At 46.6% G+C, this 12,479-nt stretch overlaps 1 protein-coding gene across 50 annotated transcripts in view; it reads left to right on the top strand.

The window, feature by feature from the left end:
• TRERF1 (transcriptional regulating factor 1) overlaps nucleotides 1–12,479 on the top strand; it is a 202,564-nt gene that overhangs the window by 126,023 nt on the left and 64,062 nt on the right. For 43 of the 50 annotated variants that reach the window (XM_082733021.1, XM_082733013.1, XM_082733005.1 and 40 more), the window contains one exon: nucleotides 9,822–9,936. The exons of the other annotated variants lie outside the window; for them this stretch is intronic. The gene's annotated coding sequence lies outside the window, so the exon portion shown is untranslated. The remainder of the gene's footprint in view (nucleotides 1–9,821; nucleotides 9,937–12,479) is intronic. 50 annotated transcript variants of the gene reach the window in all.

Genomic DNA, 12,479 nt, shown 5'->3' with positions numbered 1-12,479 from the left:
GAGTTCCCCCTCAACAGAATGAGGGTGAGGCCCTGGTTTTTCTGGGAGAAGGAAGAGTGGACTAGGAGGCGGCCCTCAACCAAGGGAGGGGTAGAAGCTCCAAGTGTGGAGAAGGGGGATCTATTCTGCATGGGATAGTATGCTCTTAAGCCATCCCCACATCTGACCTTCCCAGCCAGCTGACATGGCAGGAGGCAGGGTCCCAGGTACAAAGTAGTAAATGCTCAGAGATGGGTCACTTAAAAGTACCTGCATTATTAGGAAAATAAGTCCAGGAAGGATACGGGTTCCTGTTCCTTATAACATTAGGGAATGGACCATAATGTTCAGTGAATTATTATCCAACAGTTAAAGCTAATATTTACAAAGAGCTTTTAATAACATGCCAAAATGCTTATGTTAGAAACAGGATACAAAATTATATATACAATATGATCTCAAACCATAGTTCCTTAAAAATTGAGCAAAAAAAAAAATTGAAATAAATATTCTCACAAAGTGATGGGATTATAAGGAATTTTCCTTTTGTTTTTATAGATGTTTACTAAAATATTTTTGGTCACAGTGGCAGATATGCTGCCCTTGGCACCTGGCAGAGGCTCTTGGGGCTTCATGGGAATTCCCTGTGTCTGGGTAGACCCCGCCTGCGCCCCTCTGGATACGGTCCCGGATTACTGGGAAGGCTCAGATTTGGGGGTAACAGTTGAGGGAGGGTGGGTGGGAGAGTCAAAAGGTTAAAAGGAGACCCTCTCTCCAGCTTATGTAATCGCTCTAAGGAGAGAGGAGGGGAGAGAGGGAGAGATGGGGCTCAGCAAATGAGTTCCTGGCTGCTTGTCATGTGAAGAAAACTGACGTGAACGACACTTTCCTCCTCTGCTTCCTGCCCTGCTTTTTTGTTCTTTGTTTCATGAATAATGTGAATACAGGTTCCTCATACTCGGGAGTTATTTTTACAAGGTCCCTTCTCTGCTTCGGATGACTCAGAGCTGGGGCCTTCTCGTGAAGACATTCCTAGGGAAGCGCCTGAGAAGATGCCGAGCACTGGGCCATCTGAGGGTCAGGATCAGGTGTCCTTCTGGCCCCTGACCTGTCCTGGTCTTTTTCTTTTGGGGCCATGTCCACTGCAGGGAGGAAGAAGCGGCTGGAGGGAAGGCCTGGCTGAAAGCAGTCACTTTTCCTGCGTCCCCGTCGACCCAGCCAGCCCTGCCTTTTCCTCCCCATCCTTTTCCTCCAGGAGAACCAATCAGACCTGCTGGCCAGGCTGGAGGGTGGGTCCCCAGGGTCTTACGGTATGAAAACCATCTGAGTGGGGTCACCACACACCAAGGGAAAAAGAGGATTAGAGGACCCTTTGTTGCATCTCCCACCACCCCCACTGCTCTTGTGTTCCTAGAGAGGAGACGCTGCATCGTCCTCTTGCTTTTTTCCAGAAACCACGGCCAGCACTGAGACCTAGTGAGTGTGTGTTGGAGAAACAAATTAATGAAAGGGAAGCCCCTTCCCAGGGATAGAGCTGAATCCCGCTGACACGCCCGTGGACTGTGGTGGGTTCTGCCTCTACTCCAGAAGACTTGCGTGTCCAAACTTTGGCCCGTGGACTGGAAGCAGTTTTTACTCTCAGCATGGGTGTTGTCTGATCTGACCCCTTCTAACCCCACTGAGAGGCAGGGTCTCGTTTCCATTTTACAGACGCTGGGGAGATCGGGCAGCATGCTCAGTGTTGTACGGTTAGAAGAAACATGGCTAGATTATTCTGTGCTATGTCTGCTGACTCCATGGCTGTTTCCCTGACCCTGTGTTGCCCTTCAACATGAGAAACCCCAGAAGTAGAGGCTTTCTCGCTTCTGGAAGAGACTCCATGCCCTCCTTCGTTCTCAGCTGCAATGCCTTCCTTCTAGGGGAACCAGTCCTTCCCCTTCTGCTCTGCCTATAGCCAGAGAGTGGGTCTCAACCACTGGCTACCCAACAACCCTGGGAAGAATATGGTGGGAAGGGCCCTCTCAGACTCCCCTTGTCTGACGCCTTTGGAGAAAGAGGGGATGGTAATTGGGGAATTCTCCCTTTTTCCTCCTGCAGAGCTTCCCAACTCCCAACTCCCTTTCCCTGCCATCTTTTCTCAGATCACTTGGTCCTCAGCTTAAAACCCTAGCTGACCATTTGGAACTTAGAGTGTATTTTCCCATACAGGTAGCTTGAATAGGATGCTTGGTCTGCCCATGATCTATCCAAGATAGAATATGAATAGCATTGACCAAGTAGAGAGCCGGTATTAGTATTAATGATTTCGTTGATTGATTAATAATGTCATCACCATGTCTTGCCCGGAAAACCTTAGCAGCCTCATAACTGGTCTTTCTCCACTCTTGTCCTCCCATACTTTGTTCTCTCTGTGAAACATTAACCAGGCCCCGTCTCTCCTCTGCTCAGAGCCATCCAGTGACTTCCTAGCACTGTCACCTGGCCCCTACCTGCCTCACTGATGTCTCTACCAGCCCTCCCCTCTCCCCCAAGCTCATATCATCAAAGGACCCAGCATCCACTCTTCCCCCTGCCTGGGACTCTCTTGCCTCCTTGAATTACCTTGTTCAATCTCAGTTCACTTAGGTCTCTGCCCAGATCACTTTTTCTGCTGACCTTACCTGTTCATTCTTCAGGGGGGTGACCTCAGGCATTCGTCCCCCTTACCGCGGTCTCCTTACCCTGGACTGTTTTCCTTCCTGACAGTATCATTCCCACTTTCCACTGCTGGTGTATTTGTTTCCTTGTGTACTGTTGGTCTTCCCTAGTGTAAAGTCAACTCCACAGGTCAGGAACCTGGCTTCTTTTATTTACTGCTCTGTTTCTAGCACTAGAAAGGTACCCAATTCATAGTAGGTTCTCAGCAAATACTCCCGAATAAGTAGAAGTGTCAACAAAGGCATATCTACATCTAACAGGCAGACTTGGTTTCCTGTGGAATCAATCACACATTCCAAACCACAGTGCTAGAAGTGAATCTCTACTTTTCCCAGTCCTGAGGATTCCAAGTGCAGGGACTTCATTTAAAAAATGAATTCATAGATTATTCTGGAAACCTGCATTCTTGACAAATAGAGACACCTGTTTGCCTAGACACTTGTTCTCTGAATTTGAGGAAGGAGGGGGTTAGGGGCCCTTTGGTTTTATGAGTCTCCTGCCACCAGTTTTACTGAGAAAGGCTGTGTTTTCTTGTTGAACCTAGAGTAGTTTCTTACCTCAGCACTACTGACATTGGGACCAGGGCATTCTTTGTTGTGGGGACTGCCTTGTGAGCTATAGGGATGTTAGCAACATCTCTGGCCTCTGCCCATTAGATGCTAGTAGAATCCCTAGCTGTGAGGACCAAAAGCTGTCTCTGGACATTGCCAGGTGTTCCTTGAAGGGCAAAAATCATCCAAGGTCAAGAAATACCACTCCACCATAGGCTGGAAGCTCCCCACAAGAAAGAACTATCCCTCTCCAAATGTCACTAGCGCCCATGTAGCAATACTCTGCTCTAGAAGGAACTCTTAGCAGTGATGGAAATGTTCTGTTCTGTGCCATTCAATATGGTAGCCACTAGCCACATGTGGCTACTGAGTACTTAAAATGTGGTGAGAAAAACTGGAAGCACTGAGTTTTTAAGTTCATTTCGTCTTATTTTAATGGAAAGAGCCACTTGTGACTAGTAGTTACTATGTTGGACAGTGCAGCTGGAGAGACCAGGGCTGCCCACGCTTCGTTAGGCACATAGGTCACCTGGGGACAGAAAGGCTGCTTCAGCAAGCCTGTCGCAGTGCAAACTGGCTTTGAACTCTGCTGTTTTACTAAAACTCAGTGTGAAATTTTTGCATCCTATTGCATTGTATAGCGAGGCCTGTTTTAATTTTAAAAAAAAAAAAAAAAGAGTAGATTTCATCCCCGGTATTTAAGTGTATTTCAGGAACGCATGAGGTTAATTTAATGGCTCTGAGGATCAAGGTGATAAAGCAGAGTAAACAGACAGAGGTGTGTTGGGGAGGGGGACTATATAAGGAGAACTGAGCGAAAGGCATAGTATTCCTTTCTAACAATGAGGATTTTGTTTCCCTCTTCTGGAATTTCCTCAAATTTAATCTCTGGAGTGAAAAACAACATTTAAATGCTACATTGTATACACAAGCAATGGGAGCAAGGTCTACTGTAACGCCCCAGGCCACTGCAAGATTGCTGTAGGACATAAGCCTAGCACCCACGACCTCCTTATGTCAGCGGTTCTCAGCCTTGGCCACATATTACAACCACTTGGCAAGCTTTAAGCACTATTGTTTAATAGGTTTGTGGTAGAACCCAGGCATCTGTGGTTTTGTAAACTCCCCAGATGATTTTGATGTGCAACCAGGATTGAGAACTGCTGGGCGAGCCGTAGGACACAATGGTTAAAAAAAGAGAGAGACATTGTCCATGCCATAGTAGGGCTTACACAGTCTGACTGGGGAGACCAGCTTGCTAAGCACATAATTAACCGATTGCAACTGTGATGAGTACTGCTGCACACTTATATTTCTGGAGAGTCAGAAGTCTCCCTGAAACTTTAACCTGAAAACTTGACTAGATGCTAATGAGGGAGGAGCCAGGAGAAGAGCATCCTAGTCAGAGAGGCCCGTGTGTGCAAAGGCCCTGGGGTGGGAAAGAGCTTGTGGGTGTGTGAAACCCTAAACACGGGCTGGCTGGGGCCATGAATAGGGGTGTAGGAGGCCAGAGGAGGTTGCAGAGTGGCTAGTGGCCTGCTGCTCACCATCAGTCTACAGTGAGTCTGTCTGATGATATGTTCTCAGTGTTTGAGCTATTCTGGTACTGATGTGAATGGCCGAGCTTCTGTGTTCTGGAGTAACCAGGTGCAAGAGGCTGGATTAACTCATAGTGGCCTGGGCAGAACCCCCTCCTGCCGTGCAGACAGCTATTTTTTTCTCAACCTCAGTGGAAATGGGAGTGGGGCACCAAAACAAGAGATGTTTGGGGAGTGAATGAGTACCCCCCACCCCATCTTAAAAGCTTCCGAGCCTCCCCTGGTTGTTGGGGGGAATGTGTCACTTGAAGATGAGATCTTCTTCCGTGCCCGCATTGTCTCTGCATAGTGTTCATTGGACAGAAGGGTTGACCCCCGAGCACCTAGAGTCTGAGACTCCTCATTGCATCCATCACTCTTTAGACTGTTTCTTAAATTAAAGCTACAGATTGAATCTTCCTCCTCCTCATCGTTCCCCCCCCCTTCCTTTTCCTTCTTTTTAAAATCTGTGTTGGGTGCCTGGATGGTTCAGTGGGTTAAAGCCTCTGCCTTTGGCTCAGGTCACGATCCCAGTGTCCTGGGATCGAGCCCTACATCGGGCTCTCCACTCAGCGGGAGCCTGATTCCCTCTCTCTCTGTCTGCCTCTCTGCCTACTTGTGATCTCTCTCTGTCAAATAAATAAATAAAATCTTTAAAAAAAAATAAAAAATAAAAATAAAATCTGTGCCAGTTCCCAATTTATTGTGGGTGGCATGGAGGGACTTCTCCAGACTTCATTTGGTCCTGCTTCCCATTTCAGAGGCTCCCTCTTGTATATCCTGTGTCCCCAGCTAAGCCTTCCCCCAACCCATCAGGGCAGGATGTGAACTCTTCCTTACTTTCTTTTTTCTTTTTTTTTTCAAGATTTTATTTATTTATTTGAGAGAGAGAGAGTGAGCACAAGCAAGGGGAGGGGGAGGTGGACAGAGGCAGAGGGAGAAACAGACTCCCCACTGAGCCGGGAGCTTGATACCAGGCTCAATCCCAGGACCCTGAGATCATGCCGTGAGCCAGCTGAGCCACCCAGGCATCCCTGAGCTGCTCTTTTCTTTACAACCACTTTGTGGCTGAATAGAACCCTCCCTCTTTGGTTTGAGCCTCTCAGTACCCATTTAAAGTGTTACTGTAAATTAATTTTTTCCCTCCCCCCAGATCTTTAATCTTTGTCTCCCCCGCCCCTTAACTCTGAAAAGAGTGTGGTATGTAAGGGGTATTTGTCCCCATGAGTGTGCAAAAGGGAAACTGAGGCCCAAACAGCCATGTGGGGCAGTGGGAAGAGTCTGGCCATGCCTGGTGGCTTGCTGGCTGCAGATTCTTGAAACGGCACACAGCCTCCCAGGGCTGTGTCCTCCTTGGTCGCCTGGGAAAGAGAGAGTAAGATTTCTGTCCCCGTGAGGCAGTGTGGTGCTGGAGTAAAGAGGAAGGGCTTCCGGGCTTCAGGGTCTGGCTCCAGCGCTCAGTTCTGTGGTCTTGGGCAAGTCGGCAGGCCTCAGTTTCCTCCTTGTTAGATTGTGATACCCACAGTGACTCAGCAGCATTGTTGTCAATATCAGAGGCGATTGCTGGGAAGTCCCAGCACCATGCCTAGTCTGTGGTAGGATGCTGGTCCATTTCCTCTACCTTTGGGGACTCCGCTGTCTGTCCAGAGGAAACCCTTGGCTCCACCCATGATGGGACCCCAGAGTTCCTGAGTGGGGCTCCTCATCAGTCCCCGGAGGGACATCTGGATTTCTCAGATGCACTTGAGCCTGGGGCAGATGAGGTGTGACTCAGTGCGGAGAGCGGGACTTCTGGCTGTGGACTCTGAGCAAGGTGGCGGGGGACCATTGAGGGTACACACCAAGAAACCATGAGTCACCAGGATACCTAGCCACTGAGGGGTAACCCCTGAGTCCTTGCAAAGCTCCCCTACAGCCCCAGTAGTGCCTGGGAGATCATTTTATGGATTCCTGTTGATTTTCACAGGGAGGGAGGGCTGTGGCTGTCCCTGTCCCCTGCTAACTGGGGTGCATTGATGGTGATGCTGCCCCTTATTCGGGGGCTTCTGGGAGCCAGGCAGTGTGCTTCTTGCTGATCTCCTTGAGACCCATGCAAGGAGGTACAGCTAATCCCATTTTAACAGAAGAACAGGGGCCAAATGGCCAGTGAGGGGTGGAGTCACATTTGAACCCAGGCCTGCTAGGCCCCAAAGCTCATGTTCCATGCCTGAAATCGTATGACTTTTCTTAAAGGAGCGCCCCCTCCCCCGCAGGATGCTTCTCCAGCAATAATCTTAATAATGGAATGCTCATTCGCATTCCAAAACCCACACACTCACTCTCTTATCAACACTGATCAGCTAGTCTTTTACTACTGGCCAAATTGAATTTAACCAAGTCACCACTGCTGTAAAGAAAATAGGTAAGAAAACTTGGCCAAAAACTTGGTCTAAAATTGGAGGGAGAGCGAGGTAGCCCCTATTTTGGATTCCTTGTGCCTGCTTAGGGTGAGAGAAAATTATGCCATATGTGTGTATGTATGCACCTTCTGCTCCTGGCTTGCCATAAGTAACTTCTGGGCACTTTTGAAAAACCTGCACAACTTTCGTGCTTTCCTTGAATACTACAGTGACTGAAGCGTGGTGTGAGGCCAAGAACCGATCTGGTCCTTATTACAAGCCTCCTTTTTTAACTAGAATGTGCCTTGCTCCTTCTAATCACAGGACCTTTGCACAGGCCATTCATTGTGCCAGCAACACCTTTTCTCTCTCGTTCCTCTCCTGCCCTCTCTGTTTTGCTTCACTAATGTGCTCTTAGGGCTCCGATTAAAGAACAGTTCATTCTGAAAACGCCACTGACCCTTTTCCGTGACGAGTCTACCCCCATCAGGTGTTCTTAAAGCAGTAGCCATACTTCTTTAGAGCACATCACAATTACAGTTGCTTCTCATTGTTTCTCCCTCTAGACTATAAGCTCCGTGAAGGCAGGGACCACTGTGGTCTCACCTGTTCTCTGCCTAGTGCCTTGCGGCTGAAGATGGTGCCTACCATCTCTCAGTCATCACTGGATGGATGAATGGATGGTTGGAGAGATGGATCGAGCTAGTTACTGACTTCCTCTCCCTTAACTCCAGCCAGTGTGTGCAGTTTTTGTTTTTGTTTTTTTAGCAGGGTAGGGAGGTTGTAAATACCTGCTTCCATGTCTGTCCTGGGCCGCCTTGAAGGAGCACCCGTGTTGAGGACCCTGGAGGCCAGCCCAGCACCTGACTTACGGCAGAGGACCAGTCACATTTGGCTCTCTGGTTGCCTCGCATAGCTCTTGCCCCTGAGACAGTCAGCTGCAAGGACTCAGGCTGTGGCTGGGACCTTGCTGAGAGATGGCACAGGCCTTTAGTCATGGAAACTGAGGAAGTGCATCCCTGCTTCTCACCACACACTGTAATTTAGCTTCTTGCTAATGTCTTCTACGCGGCTTGCCAGTTACTATATTGACTTATTTGTACATAAACAGCTATTGCCATAACCTTCTCTTCCCCACCATTCAGAGATAATGATATGCAATCTTTATAACATCACAGACATCAGTTCAAAAGCATTCTGTTGCTATAAGCCTCTATCTGATGTGCTTCTCGCTAGAATTTCATGAGCTTCAAACTACCAAATTGCAGATGATTTAGCATTTGAAGCACGGAGTGAGAATATATGAGTGTTTGCGTTAAAACAAAACAAAAAAAGACTTAGAAAGGGGGAAGTTTTTCTTCTGTGGAGCTATCTTCTAAAGTTTAAAATAGGAACTACTTAAAAGCTCAGAGTTTAGAGGAATGAACACTTTCTCTTAAACATTCAAATGGGTGAAAATGACTTGTAATCTCTCCCTCAAGTATTAAGGCAATAGGCATTTAAAGGTTTTTTTTGATTTTTTTTTTTTTTTTTTTTTTTTTTTTTTTTGAGCTGGCTGTCACAGACAAAGGAGTTCTCAATTTTAAAAAAACTTTTTTATGGCATTGAATGATAGGAATGAGCACCAGCAGCCCTCTTGACATTTTGGAACTGATTTTTCTGCAATGTTCCAGTCCGTTTTAACAGATAACAGTGGTAGCTTTGGCGAGGTTGCCAGAGTTAGGGCTGGGAAATTCTGACCAGGTTTCATGAATCCCATGTTCTGTAACCTGAGCCCAGCAAGTCCACTGGCTCTACCCAGATGCTTTCCCCAAAGCCCCTGCCGTGGCCTTCCTCCAGGAGAGAGACTCTGATCTGTAGTGCAGGGGGTGAATTTGGCATCAACCACACTGCTAGCCACCCTCTCAGGAGATCAGCCCAACAACCTGGGAACTTCCACGGATGCGACCCAACTGCAGTTTGCGGATGGCGCTGGCCACAAATTGCTCACCCGTCCACGAGACGAGTACAGAAATGGTGAGGAAGCACTTAGAAACTTCCATCCCAACTGGACAGAGTGATCTGTTGAGTCAGGTCATCGAAGAGGTGGTGCTTTGTATGAGCATTTTTTTATTTCATTTATCCACCAGTTCATTTTCATTATCTTTTATAAAAAGAGTGACCTACGATGGGTTGGAAATTAAAACACAGAGACAACTCCTTTCCTTCCTGCCAAGTTCTTTGGGAAGGCCTGTGGGTAGCGCTTGTGAGCTGCCTCTGCTCCCTGTGGGACAGGTAGGCTGCTGAATGAATTTGGGGAAATCACAGCACTTACCAAATTATATTGTAATGAAACATGTGCATGTCTCCCTCCCTCCCTTCTCTCTCTCTCTCTCTCTTTCTCTCTGACTGTTTCTTGAGAGTAGGGAGTGCATCTAATCCATCTTTTCAGACTCATTCCCCAAATCCCTGCATGGCACATTGCAGGGCGTGGGAAATGTTTGTCCCATCCATGCCTCTCTGCTCCCCGAGGACATGAGAGTGGGTGAGGCTAGCCTCAGGAACTCCCTGGGCTTTCAGATAGGATCCCCTTCAGGCTGGTAATGGAGAGCTAGGAGCAGACAGTGAAGGAGTGACCTTTCCTGCTCTTGCCCCCGCAGAACAAGGTCTCCTCTTCCCACCTGCCCAGCAACATGAGAGCAGCATGACTGCCCGGCCGCAGGAGAAGCCCCCAGAGCCAGGCCCCCAACTCAACCATCAGCTGCAGAGGTCAAGGTAAGCTTGCTTGCCTTTCTCCTGGAAGGTTCAGGCATTTTTATTTTAACTAATTCTTTGTGCTTCTGTGATCTCGCACCGTGTTCTGAAAGAATATTCCTCTACTACCTCCTGAATCTGGGACCTTTGGCATATCTTTTAGGGATTGTATATCCAGGCAATTTGGGGTGAAGGACTCCCTGGAAAGAATGGGATTTGAAAGACATTTAGTCTGTGATGTGGGACTCCCCGGACAGACTCCTGTCCCACACAGGGTTGTAAGAGGTCTTAAAGGATCAGCCAGGCCAATTTGTAACCAAAGTTGAGCAGTGAATTACTAGAAAATTCTTCCTAATTTGGAAGCAACTCTTTTTCTCTGTGATTCTTGTCTGCCCTTCACTGCTCTGCCTTATGGAACCACAAAGACTGGGCTTTCAAAATCTCTTCCACATGACTCTCTTTTCAAATGGGAAGATGGCGGTCATGACTCTGCTTTTCTTGTTGGTATTCATTCTCCCTGGAGACTGGCCCCACTCACTTGTGGACCCCCTTGTCCCTCTCTGTGTTGGAAAGGACTTCCATGCTCACTCAGCCTCTGCCAGCCTCCGCAGAGAACCTCTACTTACCATTCTTTGGTCAGGACATCTTAAGAACCTCCTTTGTGATAGTCACTGCTCTAGACTCGAGATACATCAAGACAAAACAAGTTTGGATTCTCAGAGAGAGTTAGAAAGAAACATAACCCCCTCAGCGTGTTCCTTTTTCATGTTTTATCTCCTTTCAACTTTTTTCCTCAAATGTTCCATGAGCGCTCGATAAAAAGCTATATTCTCTTATTGTTGGATATAGTTTTCTGTATAGGCTGGTCAAAATGAATTCATTCATTGTATGGTGCAAATCATCTATAGTATGTCCTTTTCTGTTTTTGTCTGATTAGCCTATCAGTTATTGAGAGAAATGTGTTGAAAATCTCCCATTGGGTTTGTCAGTTTTATATATCTTAAGGCAATGCTATTGGGTGTCTCGATGTTTAGAATCAGTGTATATTACTGGTGAGTTGAGATAGATTTCTACCACCTTTATAGACTTGCAGCTTTTTTTGATGTTTCTTCTAGACTGAGCTGTTCCTCCACCCCTGTTCCATTTTCCATCTTCTTATTTAGAAGTTCTACACGCTCTGTTCTTGCAATGGGTACTCGAGCTGTTGTAGCTGGGATACTCACCAAAGTCCAAAATTCATCAGGGTCTTTACTTCATGAAACATCACTATTTCATACAGTAAGTGTTCATACAGATGTACCCACATACTTACCATTATCTTTTCTTATTCTTTTATGTATCTCAGATAGTTTCCCTCTGCTTGGTTAGCATTAGCTTTTAGTGAGAGTCTGGTGGTGTTAAATTCCCAAGTGTTTTTACTGGTCTGGTTTGGTTTGGTTTTCGGCTTTTGTTGACTTGAAAATGTGTTTATTTTTTTTCTCCGTCTTGAAAGGTGGCTTTACTGAATATGTTCTCTTAAGTCACTAAAGCCATTGTGTCACTGCTTCTGGCTTTGAAATTGCTGTTGAGAAGTTGGCTGTCAGTCCAGCTGCTGTTCTCTGTAAGTGACCTGGTATTTCTCTCTGGCTCTGTTAAAAACATTGTTTTCAGGGCACCAGGTGGTTCAGTCAGTCAGTGAAGCATCTGCCTTCAGCTCAGGTCCTGGGATCAAATCCCACATTGGGCTCCCTGCTCAGCAGGGAGTCTGCTTCTCCTCTCCCACTCCCCCTACTTGTTCTCTCTCTCTCTCTCTCTCTCTCTCTCAAAGAAATAAATAAAACCTTTAACAACAGCAACAACAACACATTGTTTTCTTTGGTGTTCTGCAGCTTCCATTACCACGTAACTAGGTATAAGTTTTTCTGTCTTCATTCTGCTTGGGGTTTGTAGGGATTCCTAGAGCTAAAGATGGGTGTCTTTCAACAGTCCTGGAAATTTCCCACCCTTCATTTCTTTGACTATTGCCTCTTTTTCATTCTCTCTAATATCTTCTTCTGGAACTCCTGTTAGACTTATGTTAGACCTTCTCATTCTGTTCTGTTTAGCTCTCAACCCCTGTTTCATATTTTTCATCTTTTTGTCTCTCTGGGCTGACTCTGAATAATTTCCTCAAATCTGCCTTCCATTCAACTCACATATTTGGGGTCTCAAATGCTCTTTAATCCCCCAGTGATTACATCCATTTTCCTTGTGGTTGTTTTATTTATTGTTTCTGAAAGTTCTGGCTCATTATTTTTCTAGTCTCTTATTTCTTGCTCATATTTGCAAACTTCTTTTTTTATTTTTTTTTAACCTGTTGAATTAGCTATTTAGAAATTGTAAACTCTCGGGGCACCTGGGTGGCTCAGTGGGTTAAAGCCTCTGCTTTTGGCTAAGGTCATGGTCTCAGGGTCCTGGGATCGAGCCCCGCATCAGGCTCTCTGCTCAGCAGGGAGCCTGCTTCCTTCTCTCTCTCTCTCTGCCTGCCTCTCTGCCTACTTGTGATCTCTCTCTCTGTCAAATAAATAAATAAAATCTTTGAAAGA

The sequence above is a fragment of the Mustela nivalis genome (assembly GCF_964662115.1).
Source record: "Mustela nivalis genome assembly, chromosome: 5".
Taxonomy (NCBI): Eukaryota; Metazoa; Chordata; class Mammalia; order Carnivora; family Mustelidae; genus Mustela; species Mustela nivalis.
The sequence above is the reverse complement of the archived record's forward strand: the minus strand, read 5'-3'. Positions and strand labels throughout refer to the sequence as shown.